We start from the raw sequence: 13,922 nt of genomic DNA on the forward strand, positions 1-13,922 counted from the left end.
GAGAGAGAGCAAGAGAGCAAGAGAGAGAGAGAAGGAGAAACTGAGAAAGCACTCCCCTATGAGGTGTGGTCACACCACTATCTCTTCTCCTTCATTCCTTCTTCTTTTCAGGGTTTAGGACACACATTGACATGTGCCTGGCCTGATTTTTTTCTAGCCCTGGTTGCCAGAACTCAAACTGCAAAGTCAACCCTGTGGAATCCAGCCACTTGACCCACCACACCACTAGTTGTTCCTTGACTCTATTTTTATATACCCAAAAAGAAACAGAAAATTACAAGAGTTATTCCACTTGCTTATTATTTTTCATGTACTATAATAGTTTTATATCATTTTAAATATGACTACCAATGACAAATACTCTTTTCATTTTATTTGTTTGTTTTTTATAGAGCTATGTGCTCACCAGAGAGAGAGAGAAAAAAAAAAGAGAGATGTCATCCCTCTCACACAGAGGGGATGGCCACACTGCAATCTTTCTCCTCCATTTTCCTCTTAGGATTTTAGGTATACATGCACACATGTCCAGTGTATTTTTAAAACAGTCAGGTCCAGGACTCAGACTAGGCAGTCAGCCATGTGGGATCCAGCCACCTTCACCTCTATACCACCTGCTGGTTCCTAATAAGCTCTCGCTCTTCCTAATATAAAGAGTGTTATAAAAGAGTATTAAAGAAGCGAATTAACTTGCACAAAGTTAGCAAGTGGTTGAGGAAGGGTTCAACTTCACATCTAATTGATTCAAAGGCCCATACTTTGCCATCTGTACTTCCTCTAAATAGAGCAATCAAAGCAAACACCCAAATTTAAATATCCCTGTATAAATGTTATGGCATTAACAAACTGAAAACCTCCAAATGAAGCACAGCCATACAGGTTCCATATCCAATTTATACAATATGTTCTTCTTCTACCATTCAACATTGAAAGAAATCTCCCTTTCCTTTTGGGAAGCACATAAGTGCTCTGCTTCTTCTCTACTTTTCTTTCTTTATTGCATCACAGATAAAAGTGTGGCTACTAAGGCCAGAGGCAATAGTAATGTTTCTGAGCAGCCCAAGGCAGGACCAGGGTGAAATGTGAGATGAAGTGAGTCCTTCTGCCCTGCGCACGCATGTGTGGTTTGCTAAAGTATTTGAGAAGCACCCATTGTGATCACTAGGGATAATCAACACATAGAGGGTGACTGGACCTTCTGCAAGACCTGGGAGACTTGGAAAAGAGAAAAGTGCCAGAGAAGTCCTGACATTAGTTCATGTAAGAATAACTTGCATAATAATTGCTCTTTGATCTTTACTCGTGCTCATTGAAATCTGGGTTATTTCCATTGCATCATAAGGGTGCTAAAACTGGATTAATCGACCAAGATCAAATAGCTTGTAAGTAATGGAAAGGGCTCCAAACACAGATTCTCTGACTTTCTGACTTTCCATTCTTTTCTGTGTCGTTTTTGCTTTTCACCTCATAAAAATTATGGCCTCAAATAAAATTATATTTTCTTGTACCAAATAATTAGATTTATATTATCATACTTTATCTGTTTGCACTGGCTATTAGAAATCTGATCTTCATTATTTTCCTTTTTATTCTACCAATAGTTTTCTTCTAAATTATTAATATACTGACCATGCTTTTCTTCCAAAATATTTAGATATTTTATTTCTCTCTTTTAAAAAATTTATTTCTTCAGTGAGAGAGAGAAAAAGATGGGGAGTCCCACCAATGTAGTCTTGAATTATGATCCACCCCAGCCTCAGTCAGCCCAGTCATGGGCATGTGTATGTACCCAGAATATAGAGGAGACACCAGGACATAAACCCAGATTTTTCTATGTGCGTTCTGCCCTGTAGAGCACTGCGTCCCCACTAGTCACAGCTGCTAGCTCTCTATATATTTTTTTCTCTCTCTCTTTTCTATTTTTTTGTTTTAGGTTTTTGCTGTAGAGTACATGTACTTGCCAGAGGAACACAGAGACAGAGAGAGTGAGAGGGAGAAATCACCCCAAAGAGGGAATGGTTATGCCACAATTCCCTCTATTCTCTTCTCTCAGGATTTTGGGCACACATGCACTTGTGCACAGTGTGATTTTGAAGCCACTGGGTCTGGGACTTAAACCACGGTCAGCCATGCAGGAGTCCAACATCTTAACCACCATGCCATCTCCTGGTCCTTTTGTTTCTCATTTAACTGCCTTTTGTTACACCTCTCTTTTATTGTAAACTACTTCAATCCTGCCTTAAAGCAAGTGGATTTTCTTTTAAATAAGTAAGTAAACTAATTAATCTGAAGACTAAAATTGCTACCTCCAGGGTATGCATCAGGTTGATCACACTTCTAAGTGAATTGGAAGATGTCACATACATACATTCTGAATTCTTTTCAACAGTCGTAATACATTTTTCTGACTCTCTTCTTAAGTATTACAATGTAATAGATACTTAGACTGGTCAACTGGGTGCTTCTTTGACTTAAGGAAATTTGTCTATTAAAGTCCCTCATATGAGTATGAGAAAGTGTGATTTGAGAACTTCTTGAAAGACATAACACAGTGAGGAATATAGTATTTGCTAATAGAGTAACAGGAATAAACAAGTTACACACATATGAAGGGCACCAATGATTTCTAACTAGAGTTGAGAGTGTTCTTCCAGAAAGGAGGTGTTGAGGACCATTAGATGCTTAGAAGTTCCTGGGGAAGAGAGGGAGACCTCGAGAGAACTTAAAATTTAGGAGTGCCTGTGGAGAACTAGAAAAAGGAAGCAATACGAGAATGGCAATGCCATTTTTAGTAGTACTATACTACCTCACGAAGGAGGAATGAGTGGGAATAGGGGAAACCACTAAACTAGAACTATCATCTACCAGGAGAATGTTAAAGTATGATCATTCAAATGTCCAAAGAAATCTTGGTGAAAATGCATGTCAGGACCATATAGCAAGTTGTAAGTAAGATATTTGCACAGAAATAGAAGACAAACGTTTTTATTATTTATTTTATTTATTTAGATTTTTACTATAGGGTATGTGTGCTCACTGGAGAGAGACAGAAAGAGAGAAAGTGAGAAATCTCTCCCCATCAAGATTAGCGATGTTGTAATCCCTTCTCCTCCATTTTCCTCTCAAGATTTTGGGCACATAAGCACACAGCCCAGGGTGTTTTTTGAGCCTCCAGGTCCAGGAGTCATACTACAGAGTAGCCCATGTGGGATCCAGTGCCTTAAACACCAAGCCACCTGCTGGCCCCAAACATTTCAAAACTAATGGGTGGTTCTTGCAAGAATGAAAGTAGTGGCGGTATAGATTTTGGATTTTCCTTAATTCCATATGAAACAGAAGGAGTAAATAAATAGCAAGCAAGAAAGCAAAAAAATATGGAAAGCATTTACAGCATAACTAGGTGACAAAGTATTCCCATGAATCTCAAAATATAAGCAGTTGGGGACAATTGACCAATTGCTCAAAGAGTATCTGATTCCAGCATTTGTACAAGAAAATAAAAGGGATGAGGTGGAGTTGGATAGACTCAACAGGAGAAGAAGCTCCAGATAGTCCAAGGGTATTTATTAGAACGCAATGTGGACAATTTGTACCTAGCAAAGGTTTTATCACTCCATAAGCAGGTAAGTGCAAAGGGATTTCTGCTACATTCTTAAGGGATGGACACAAATTAGTCCTGATGAGCTAGCCAGCCAGAACAGCCTTTCATGATAGGGTGCCAGAATTACAGTAAACTGCTGGGAGTGAAATCAAAACTGATCAGGGAAAGAAAAATACCAAAAAATAAAAGTTTAGATAAAAATAACATGAAAAAAAAAGACCCCTCTATTTTCAACATTTCACAGAAGCAGCAGAAGAGGGAGCTCTATAAAGTTAAAAAAGAAAGAAAGAAAGAACAAAGAAAGCTATCTGAAAACATTTGCCTGAAAGTGTGAATAAACTAACTTCACAGAAAAATAAGCAAGAGAACAATTCAAATATCACAAAAAATTAACATAAGAAAAAGAGTAGAAGAAATGGAAAAACATGCCTGCAGACAATTAAAGCATACCATAAAGGTTATGTTTCAAAAAAAGATTTAAAATATATAGACTATTTCAGAACAACTAAAAGAAATTAAGAAACATAAAATATGGAAAACACATGAATCATAAGTAGAAAAATTCATAAATAGCTGATAGAACTTAAAGACTTCATAATTTAAAATTTTTAAAGAAGGTCACTAAACTGGATTGCATGAAATTGCAAATAAACACAACAAAATAATGACTTAAGAGAAATAGAAAAGAAAAGGAAAAAAAACTTTAAAAATCTAAAAGAATTTTAAAAAGTCATAAAATGTTTTTTAAAAATATCAAAAGAAGTACCAAAAGATGGCATAATGGTTACGTTGCTGGACTCCCACATAGTCGACTGTGATTCCAGTGCTGGACTTTGCAACTTAAACTCACACTGGGCATGTGTGCGTGCATGCCCAAAGTCCTGAGAGGAGAATGAAGAAGGGATTGTGGCATGGCCATCACCCCTTGAGAGTGATTTCTCGCTTTCTATCTCTCAGTCTCTCTGGTGAGTGCAAGTGCACTACAGCAAAAAACAAACAAACAAAACAAAAAAACTCTCTCTCACTAAATATATATATATACACACACACACACACACACACACATATGTCTGTCATATACATATATGTATATATGCCAGACATGTAATCATATAATATATAAAATATATGTGTGTATATATATTTATGTACACACACATAAATATATATATGCCAGACATATAATCATATAATCTACAAAAATAAAGGTCTCCGAAGAAGAAAAGTAAAACAAGAACACAGAATAATTTAATATAAACAGTAATGTAAAAGAAATTGTACTAAAAATAAATAAATAAGGGCCAGGTGTGGCACGGAGGTTAAGGTGGCTGAATTCTACATGGCTAACTGTGCCGTTGGGGTCCTGCATCCAAAGGCTTAAAAAAACAAGCTGGTTGCATGTGTGTGTGTGTATGTGTGTGTGTGTGTGTGTATGTGTGCACGTGCACAAAACCCTGAAAGGAAAAAGAGATGAAAGAGAGATGATTGCAGCATGACATCCACCATGGAAGTGCTTTCTTACTTTCTTTTTGTCTGTCTCTCACCAGTGAGTACATGTGCCTTCCAGAAAATGTTTTTAAAAATTAAAAATAATTTTAAATAAAAATGAAATATTGAAAGAATATACCATATTTTAGAAAAGACTACATACATTTTTTCACCCAGTAGTGAATTAGGTGATGAAGAGAAAACATTAGCAGGAAGACTGTATAAGAAAATTTAGAAGCATGGAACCAATAATCGATAAAAGATATAATAATATTAAATAGACCTTTTTTAAAAAACTATTGCTGTAGTTTGATTATGTTTCCCCCAAATTCATGTGCTGAGCCATTATAATGGGATTAAGAGAGTGAAAACGTTATAAAATATTCTAGTTGATAAAATGAAAAGAACTAGGATATTATCAATTTGCAGACTTCAGTGAATTTATTTCATTAATGACTAATATAATTGAGACCAAAAGCAAAAACAAGGCATCATATGATCCCTGATGAACGATCATGGCATCAGCATCTATAATACTGCGAATGAGATTAATCTGAGACTAATGATGCCTCTGCATCCAGCTATCTATTTGTACATAATACAAAGGATGGAGGAACATGTTGAGCTGCACCATGAGCGTGTAATCTGAAAAGTCCAGAAAGTGAGAAATTCTACAGATCAAATAACAAGCTCAAAAAATCATTATAAAGAAATGGAAGGTTGGTGTAGGAAGCTATTATTGAAAGAGTACATCTATGTTCATAGCAGCATTATTCACAGTAGAAGCAATCTAAGAGTTCATTGATTAAAGAATGGACAAACAAAATATGGTGTATCAATATACAGGGATGCTATTCAACCCAAAAAGAAGAAAATTTTGATATATACAACAACAAGAACCAGACATTTTCATGTTGACATGAATCTTGACAATCTTATGTAAATAAGCCAGTCAAAAGAGAGCAAATACTTCATGATACTACCTGTATGAGCTACCAATAGCAGGTTCGCAAAGACAGAAAGTAGTATGGTGGCTACTAGAGGTTGAAGGAGTGCTAGGGAGAAGGAAATGGGGTTGTTGTTTAATGAGGTCACAAGTTACAGTTTTGAAAAATGAAAAGAGATGCTGGTGGTAATGGTAGTACAACAGTGTAAATGCACTTAATGTCATTGAACCGTACACTTAAAAATGGTTAAAATGGTCTGTATCTCTCACTTGCAAAATAAACAAATTTTATAAAAGAAGAATGGTCAAAATAATAAATTTTATGTTATGTATAACTTACCATAATTTAAAAAATACTTAAGTACAAGAAGTTTAGAAGATAGCACAAGTTAAAACAAAAAAAAAAAGAAAGAAAGAAAACAAGCCAATCTAGGGGCAGAGGGTAGTGCAATGGTAATGTAATTGTACCCACATGGGATAGGTCCTGGGTTCCTGTCCTGGGACCTGAGCACACAGGGTGTGTACATGTACTCATGATCTTGCTAGGCCAGTAGATAATGGTATGAAGATCCCAGGGCTTCTCTCTCTTTCTCTTTCATGAAATAAATAAAACTTAAAAACAAAAAAAGTAAATCTAAACTATAGAGTCTCAGTGATAAGCCCTAGTAAAATGCAAGGAAGTGATTACTATAAAAATGAAAAGGATATTGATTACGTTTGCAAGATGATGAGGGCTGTGTCTAGGAGGGAATGTGTAGAAGGGTTTTGTGAGGAAGAGGCAGGGAAAGTTCTACTTCCTGACTTAGGTGTGGGTTATAAGGGCCTTAACCTTGAAATGATTCACCAACCTATACTTTTATATAGTTTTTTTGTATTCATGGTTTATTTTAAAATAAAAAGGTAAAAATATTAGGAAATAGGTTGCCACTAAAGAGCTTAGATGCCTAAAATAAAACAAAGTAAATATTTTCATTTGATTTGATTGCACTGCAGTTATAGATGAACGTTCATGGACAAGACATTTATGTTATTTGTAGGTCTCTCATTCAGCCTTTCCTTCATTTATTTATTCAACTTATTGATTCATGAGCTTATGTTCTAGGAATCAAAGATAAAGTACTGAAGAAGCAGATAGACACTGAGTTAGTTATTCTCCATTCTCCTGTCCTTGTCAAGATCCATCCTTCTCAACTTTATTTGCTTTGTATTTCTGGGAATAATCCCTGTGGATTGAACCTTTCAGCTCCCAGGTCCTATGACTTACATTTGGGTTTTTCCAGTGGGATATGCCTCATGCCCATGTTGGCTCTTTTTATCACGCTACAAGTGATTATTTTATATCTGTGTTATCATATGTTCAACCTATGTGGAAAGTAGGCTTTTCAACTGTCATCTGGAGATGAAATCTTAGATTATTCAGGTTGGCCATAAATACTATGACTTGTGTCCTTATAAGAAACAGAAAAAGAGAAGATACAAACACAGAGGGTTGGCCAGGTGAAGATATAGGCAGAGACTGAAGTCATGCAGCTACAAGTCAAAGAATACCTAGAGACAGTAGAATCTGAATGAGGGAAGGGAGGATTTTTTTTCCCAAAAAGCCTTCATGGAAAGTGTGGGCATGCTGACCCCTTGATTGTTAGAATTTTGTCTTCACAGTTGTGAAAGAATAAATTCCTTTTTTTTTTTTTAAATACCAAGTGTGTAGTAATTTGTTAGAACAACCACAGGAAACCAGTAATACCATTTAAGTTTGCCTTCCACCTTCTACCAGGAACCTTAACGGAATCAGAGATTGTAGCCTGCTAAGGGAAGTAAACATTAAATAAAGCAGCCCACATATTCCACTCAATATTACTTAAGTCATACCGTTAGACTTCTCCCAGTCAATAAACAGAAGGCCCTAAGGAAAATATGCCAGATACTGACATGCTGGTTTCCCTAGCAAAAGATTACTCTGCAGTGAATTCCTCTGAACTATGTCTCTTCTATTCCCCTATATCCTGCCTCCACCTCTCAACATAAAAAGTCCAGCGAGACTTAAAAGTTCCATTCTTAAACATGAATGCAGGGATCAGCAGTTAGTGTAATGGCTATGTCGCTGGACTCCCATGTAGTTGACTGAGGTTCGTGTCCTGGAGCCGGTGATTTAAAACTCAGGCCAGGTGCATGTGCGTGCGTGCCCAAGATCCCAAGAGGAGAATGGAGGAGAAGGGATTGTGGCATGGCCATCCCCCCTGGGGGGTGATTTCTCACTTTCTGTCTCTGTCTGGCGAGTGCATGCACCCTATATCAAAAACCTCTCAAAAAAAAAAAAAAAAGAATGGACAACAAAGGTTTACCATACATTTGAAAAATTCACCATGGAAACAGACATATCTACAACACGCTACACATATATGCATATACACAAACACACAAATACAGAGAGAGAGAGAGAATAAGAAAGAATTAAAAGGACAAAAGAGAAAGAGGACTTTAGAAAATTATGAGTTATCTTAAAAGGTTAAAGAATATTGCCTCCATGAAACAAGAACAGATTGCTATAAAAAACATCAGAGAATAAGAAAGCAAATTTGAACATTTAAAATACGGTTATTGAATCCTAATGCCACTACATGTGTGCTAAAAGTTAACAAATAAATTGAGTATTAGATAATAAGAGTTAGGATTCTCACTTTCAAGGGAAAATTTTACAAAAGAAAAAGTAGAGTAAAGCTGCAGTACTAGATTTGAGTCAAGGAATCATTATGAACTCTTACACGCTTTCTCTTATGCACACAGAGACTGATTCAGAAATATTGAACATATGTATATGTACATGGGTTAGTATACAAACATATACTTCCTAGCTCTATCCGTGGTGGAGGCCCAGAAGCAATGTCACCCAGTAGCAATGAACACATTCAGCACTCAGATCTTGTTTTCTCGTATCACTCCCCAATAAAAGAAACCAGGAATCCTTAGAGGAATGACTAATTCTAGGGTAGAGACAGGAAATAAACCAGATTAACCTGGAGCATCTTAGAGTGCCATCAGTTAGCAAACTAATCAAAACTACAAAATAATGGGAATATGTTAATGAGATACAGGAACCACCTTAAAGAGCCTCCAATCACCAAAACTAAAACAATCTAAAAAATAAATAACATAGTATTAAAGCATAACCCAAAGTACAAAACTTCTTTGCATCTATACTGATGCAAATAAATGATTAAATGTTAAATGGACAAAAGAGGCAAACCTCATACACAACTCCAAACACTGTATGTAAATATTCTGTTCTCAAGTAGATGTTTCTTAACTTCCCATCTCTTGGTGATGGGCTGTGCTTTTTTTTTTTTTTTTGGAGAAGTTTTTGTTTGTTTGTTTGTTTGTTTGTTTTTATCCCCTATAGGGCGTGTGCACTTGCCAGAAAGGCAGAGAGAGACAGAGAGACAGAAAGAGAAATCACCGACTACGAGGGCATTCAGCAACATAGCCATTATGCTAACTGCTGGTCCCATGGGCTGTGCTTTTCAACTTGCTTTCAGAAAGGGATGGGAAGGTAAAGGGGTAACTTCACAGTGGAGAAACCTGGAAAAAGCAAACATGGCTGGATGATAATGATTCACATCATATAGATACACGATATGGATACCAAGAACCCTTAGTGCGATGTGATAAAAATAGTAGTTCACTTCTGTGGTCTTCCAAAACCTGATATCCTCAGTCTTAAAAGAGAAAAAAATCAACTATATCCACTTTGAGGAACATGCTACAAAAACTAGCCAGGACTCTTCAAAAATTAAGTAATAAACTTTCCCACAACTTGAGGAACCGTGGCTGATCTTCGCATGAGGCAGATCAAGATCAAGGTTGGTGTGGTGAAGCGATCGATGAAAGAAAAAGTGATGTATGAAAAAGAAGCAAAACAACAAGAAGATGGAATAAATGAAAGCATGAAGATGGTGAAAATTATGCCATTACAAAGCAGGCAGAGCATCTATAAGAGTCCTAGACGATGATCCCAGAATGCCAGCGCAGACTGGAAGCTGTGAATATGGATCTTCAACAGATATTAAAAAATGCAAAAGATTTGGAAGAAGCTGAAGAATATAAAGAAGCACATTTAGTACTGGATTCAGTGAAATTAAAAGCCTGAAACTTTTCTGTACAGGGTGTTTTTTGCATTAAATCCTGGAGTCCATTATACAATTAATTATTTTTACCATAGCTGTGTGTTCAAGTAGCATGAGAATGTGATTCTTTTTATGCCATCCATATATCTTCCTTTGCATATTTAATGTGTCAAACAAATGAGCTTAAATTTTTTTTTTTGAGAGGTTTTTGCTATAGGGTGCATGTGCTCGCCAGGAAGACAGAGAGAGACAGAGAGATAGAAAGCAATAAATTACCCCCAGGGGGTGATTTCCCTTCTCCATTCTCCTCTCGGGATCTTGAGCACGCATGCACAGGTGCCCGGTGTGAGTTTAAGTCACCGGGTCCAGGACTCAAACCTTGGTTGACTAAGTGGGAGTCAAGCGACATAGCCATTATGCCAACTACTGGTCCCAAGTTTAAAGTTTTTTAATAAGGTAATATAAAACAAGGTTAAGAGTAAGAAATTGTCATAAGTTGGAGGACACTATGGAAACACGAAAGCTAAATGCAATATATTATCCTAGATTGAATATCAAAAGAGAAAGAAGAAAGTTCAAAGTGAAGAAAGTTTACAGTGAAACCAATGAAGCCCAGATTTCTATTTTAGTTCATGAAAATTTCTTGGTTTTGATGAATGACCATATTATGTGAAATGTTAACATTAGGGGAGCTCTCTGTACTGTCTTTGTAATTCTTCTTTAAATTTAAAATTGTTCAAAAACAAAATGTTTTAAAAATTATGGTTGGTTAAATAGGTATGAGTTGGGTTTTGAAAGATTCTGAGAGCTTACCAAGGACTGGAGGTGGAGAAAGACATTTCCACATAAAAGGATCGTGATGGGATGAGATAGAAATTACAAAACGTTAGTGGCAGAAATAGTAATAATTGAAATCATTGTTTTCATTCAGTTCTTAATTTTTGGAAGAACTTGTCTACAATATTTCATATAACCCTCACAATAGCCTAAAGAAGTATTTTTTTGTTATTTTGTTCTCATTCTTTGGATGTGAAAGCTCAGGCTGGGGAAAAAAAAAAAAAGCAGTTTTGTCTGCTTTATTTGGGTATTTGAACCCAGGTCGTCTGACTCCCAAACTCCTACAGTAAATACAATGGTAACTTTCGGTCTCAAGTCCAAGCAAAAGCCAAGAAAGAAAAAAACAGAAAAGATTTATTCACTTTATCAGTTAGCTTTGCTACATGGTCATCAGGCTAGCTTGGGCTCCACTGCATGGTCATGTTCTTTTCTTCTTTGAAAGTGATTGTGATACATAACATTGTCTGTTTTCCTGGAGTGACTTTCTTTTCTCCATAAAAACGAGCTGAGTACCTTGTACTAATTTATACTTCCTTCCTTATTGTTTACTGAGTTTAAAAAAAGTATAGACTAGAATACCAAATAATTACATAAAGTGCCAGGACTGATTAATTGACAGAGGATCTTTAAATAGCACACATCCTCCAAATAAAGCAAGTCAGAACTTGAAGTGTCCAAACATGTCATAGGTGACTGGTGAAGTGTACCCAATACTCCAGTAAATTAATAAATCCACCATGACAGTTAATAGTCCAAATAGCAGCACCATTAGCAAACCAGAAACTGACCAGAGACCAAATACTCCTCCTGCTCCACATAAGTGACTGTAGAGACTACAGTGACCAATAGCACAACAGAAGATATCTGTGCCTGATAGTACTACAACTACACTGAGTTTCTCATGCTGTCTGATTTACCCAATGGATAAATGGATAGAACTAAAGCACACCAAGCAGCAAACCACCATTTCATGAAACTTCACATCACTGGGACCAGCAGTTAGCATAATGGCTATATCGCTGGACTCCCACGTAGTCAACCGCGGTTTGCGCCTGGCGCGTGTGCGTGCATGCCCAAGATCCCGAGAGGAGAATGGAGGAGAAGGGATTGCGGTGTGGCCATCCCCCCTGGGGAGTGATTTCTCGCTTTCTGTCTCTCTGTCTCTCTGTCTGTCTAGCGAGCGCGGAGCACATGCGCTCTATAGCAAAAACCTCTCCAAAACAAAACAAAAACAAAACAAAACAAAACAAAAAACTTCACATCATCGTAAGAATTTAGGACTACACCTAAAGTTATAGAAGTCAGTATCAAGGTGTATTCTAGTGGAAAAGATCTTGTTGTAGAAAGTCTTCTTGACTATGATCACCAGTGTGGTCATGACCTTGACCAGTTGGTGGGTGCCTGTAATGTCGTTCTTTAGAGAGAGGTTGCTGGAGACCAGGAAACCACAGAAGTTGAAAACCAGGAGAAAGAGCTTGAAGATGGCAGGTTTTGGGTGGCCAATATGTCCAACTTCTGGCAGATGGAAAAGCCCACCAGGTGCCCACAAGATGAAGCAGGGTCAAGCTCATGTTGGAATCCTTTTGTTGAGAAATATGATGTGGTCAGACACCAGCAGGTTGAGGGGGAGCTGAGTGGCCATGCTTTCATTGCCCAGCTAGGGAGAGGGGTACACCTATCAGCTTCCAGGTCAGCAGCCACAGCACACACTTGTCTGACCATCAACAATCATTTTAATGAGGATTCTTAAAGATGCACAGTTACCATTGGTAACAAGTTTATGTACAAAAGAGGTAGAAACTGCAAGATCAGAAGGTATTATAAATCCCTTAGATTGCTTTCTCTGGGCATCTCTGCTTTTTACATAAAATCAGTGACACTGAGAAGCAGTCCAGGTGTCCTGAGCTGGTGCTTAAAGTGAAGGTGATGAGGGAGGATGTGATAGATTCTACCTGGTAGAAGCAGGGCTATCTAGCAAGCTCAGCCTAGATTTCCTGAAGCACAATACAACTATGAACTTGAGAATAAGTGCTTGTTATTCAAAGGCACTAATATTTTGAGTGGCTTGTTAAGCAACCTTCTAGTGGCAATTGTAGCAACAGATCACCAAGACTTTATGATTTTACTTTTAAATGAATGAATTCTAAGTGAAATTCCAAGTAGATATTTACAAATTTATCTTTTATTTTAAATAAGGGTAATGACTATTACTTCTTTTTCTTGAGTTGCTGACAAAAATAAATTTGATATAGCATAAAATTGTCTACTTAAGGGCAACTTTCTACAAGCATTGATTTCTGGAAAATGTAGAAAGTCTTTTGAAATACTTTAGAATTCTTTCAAGCATTTTCATAAAAGTAACCTGTATTAGGATAGTCACTTGGCTACATGTGGGCTTTAAAATCAAGTAAGCTCTAAACAGAAAACAATTGGTGGGGGGAGATAGATACACTGAGAAAGAATCAAATAGAACTTCCAGAGACAAAGAATTCATTGCAGAAAATCAAAACCTCACTTGAAAGTTATGCACAAAAGAAAGAATCTCTGACCTTGAAGAAAAAAATCTCTGATTTAGTCTAAGCAACTAAGAATAACATTAAAAATGAGGACAAAATATGGAAAATCTTGGATACTATTAAATGGCCAAACATCTGCATACTAGGTATTCCAGAAGGTGAAGAGACAGATAAAGGCATACAAAACATTTTTCAAAATATATTAGCTAAAAACTTTCCAAATTTAGACAGGCATGTGGACATCCAAATCTAGGAGATACAAAGGGCACTAAATAGATATAACATAAGAAGATCCCCTTCAAGGCATATCATATCCAAACTGGTAAAAATAAAAGACAAACAGAAAATTTTAAAAATGGTAAGAGAGAAATGCCAAGTTACTTACAAAGGTTATCTCATTAGAATAACATTGTATC

The 13,922-nt window shown here is 36.8% G+C and overlaps 1 pseudogene; it reads right to left on the bottom strand.

Annotated features, from left to right (window-relative positions):
* Nucleotides 1–11,408: 11,408 nt before the first annotated feature.
* On the bottom strand, nucleotides 11,409–12,561 carry LOC102491884 (solute carrier family 35 member E3 pseudogene; annotated as a pseudogene).
* Between the last annotated feature and the right edge of the window lie 1,361 nt (nucleotides 12,562–13,922).

Source organism: Tupaia chinensis, unplaced genomic scaffold (genome assembly GCF_000334495.1).
Source record: "Tupaia chinensis unplaced genomic scaffold, TupChi_1.0 Scaffold148108_1, whole genome shotgun sequence".
Lineage (NCBI taxonomy): Eukaryota > Metazoa > Chordata > Mammalia > Scandentia > Tupaiidae > Tupaia > Tupaia belangeri.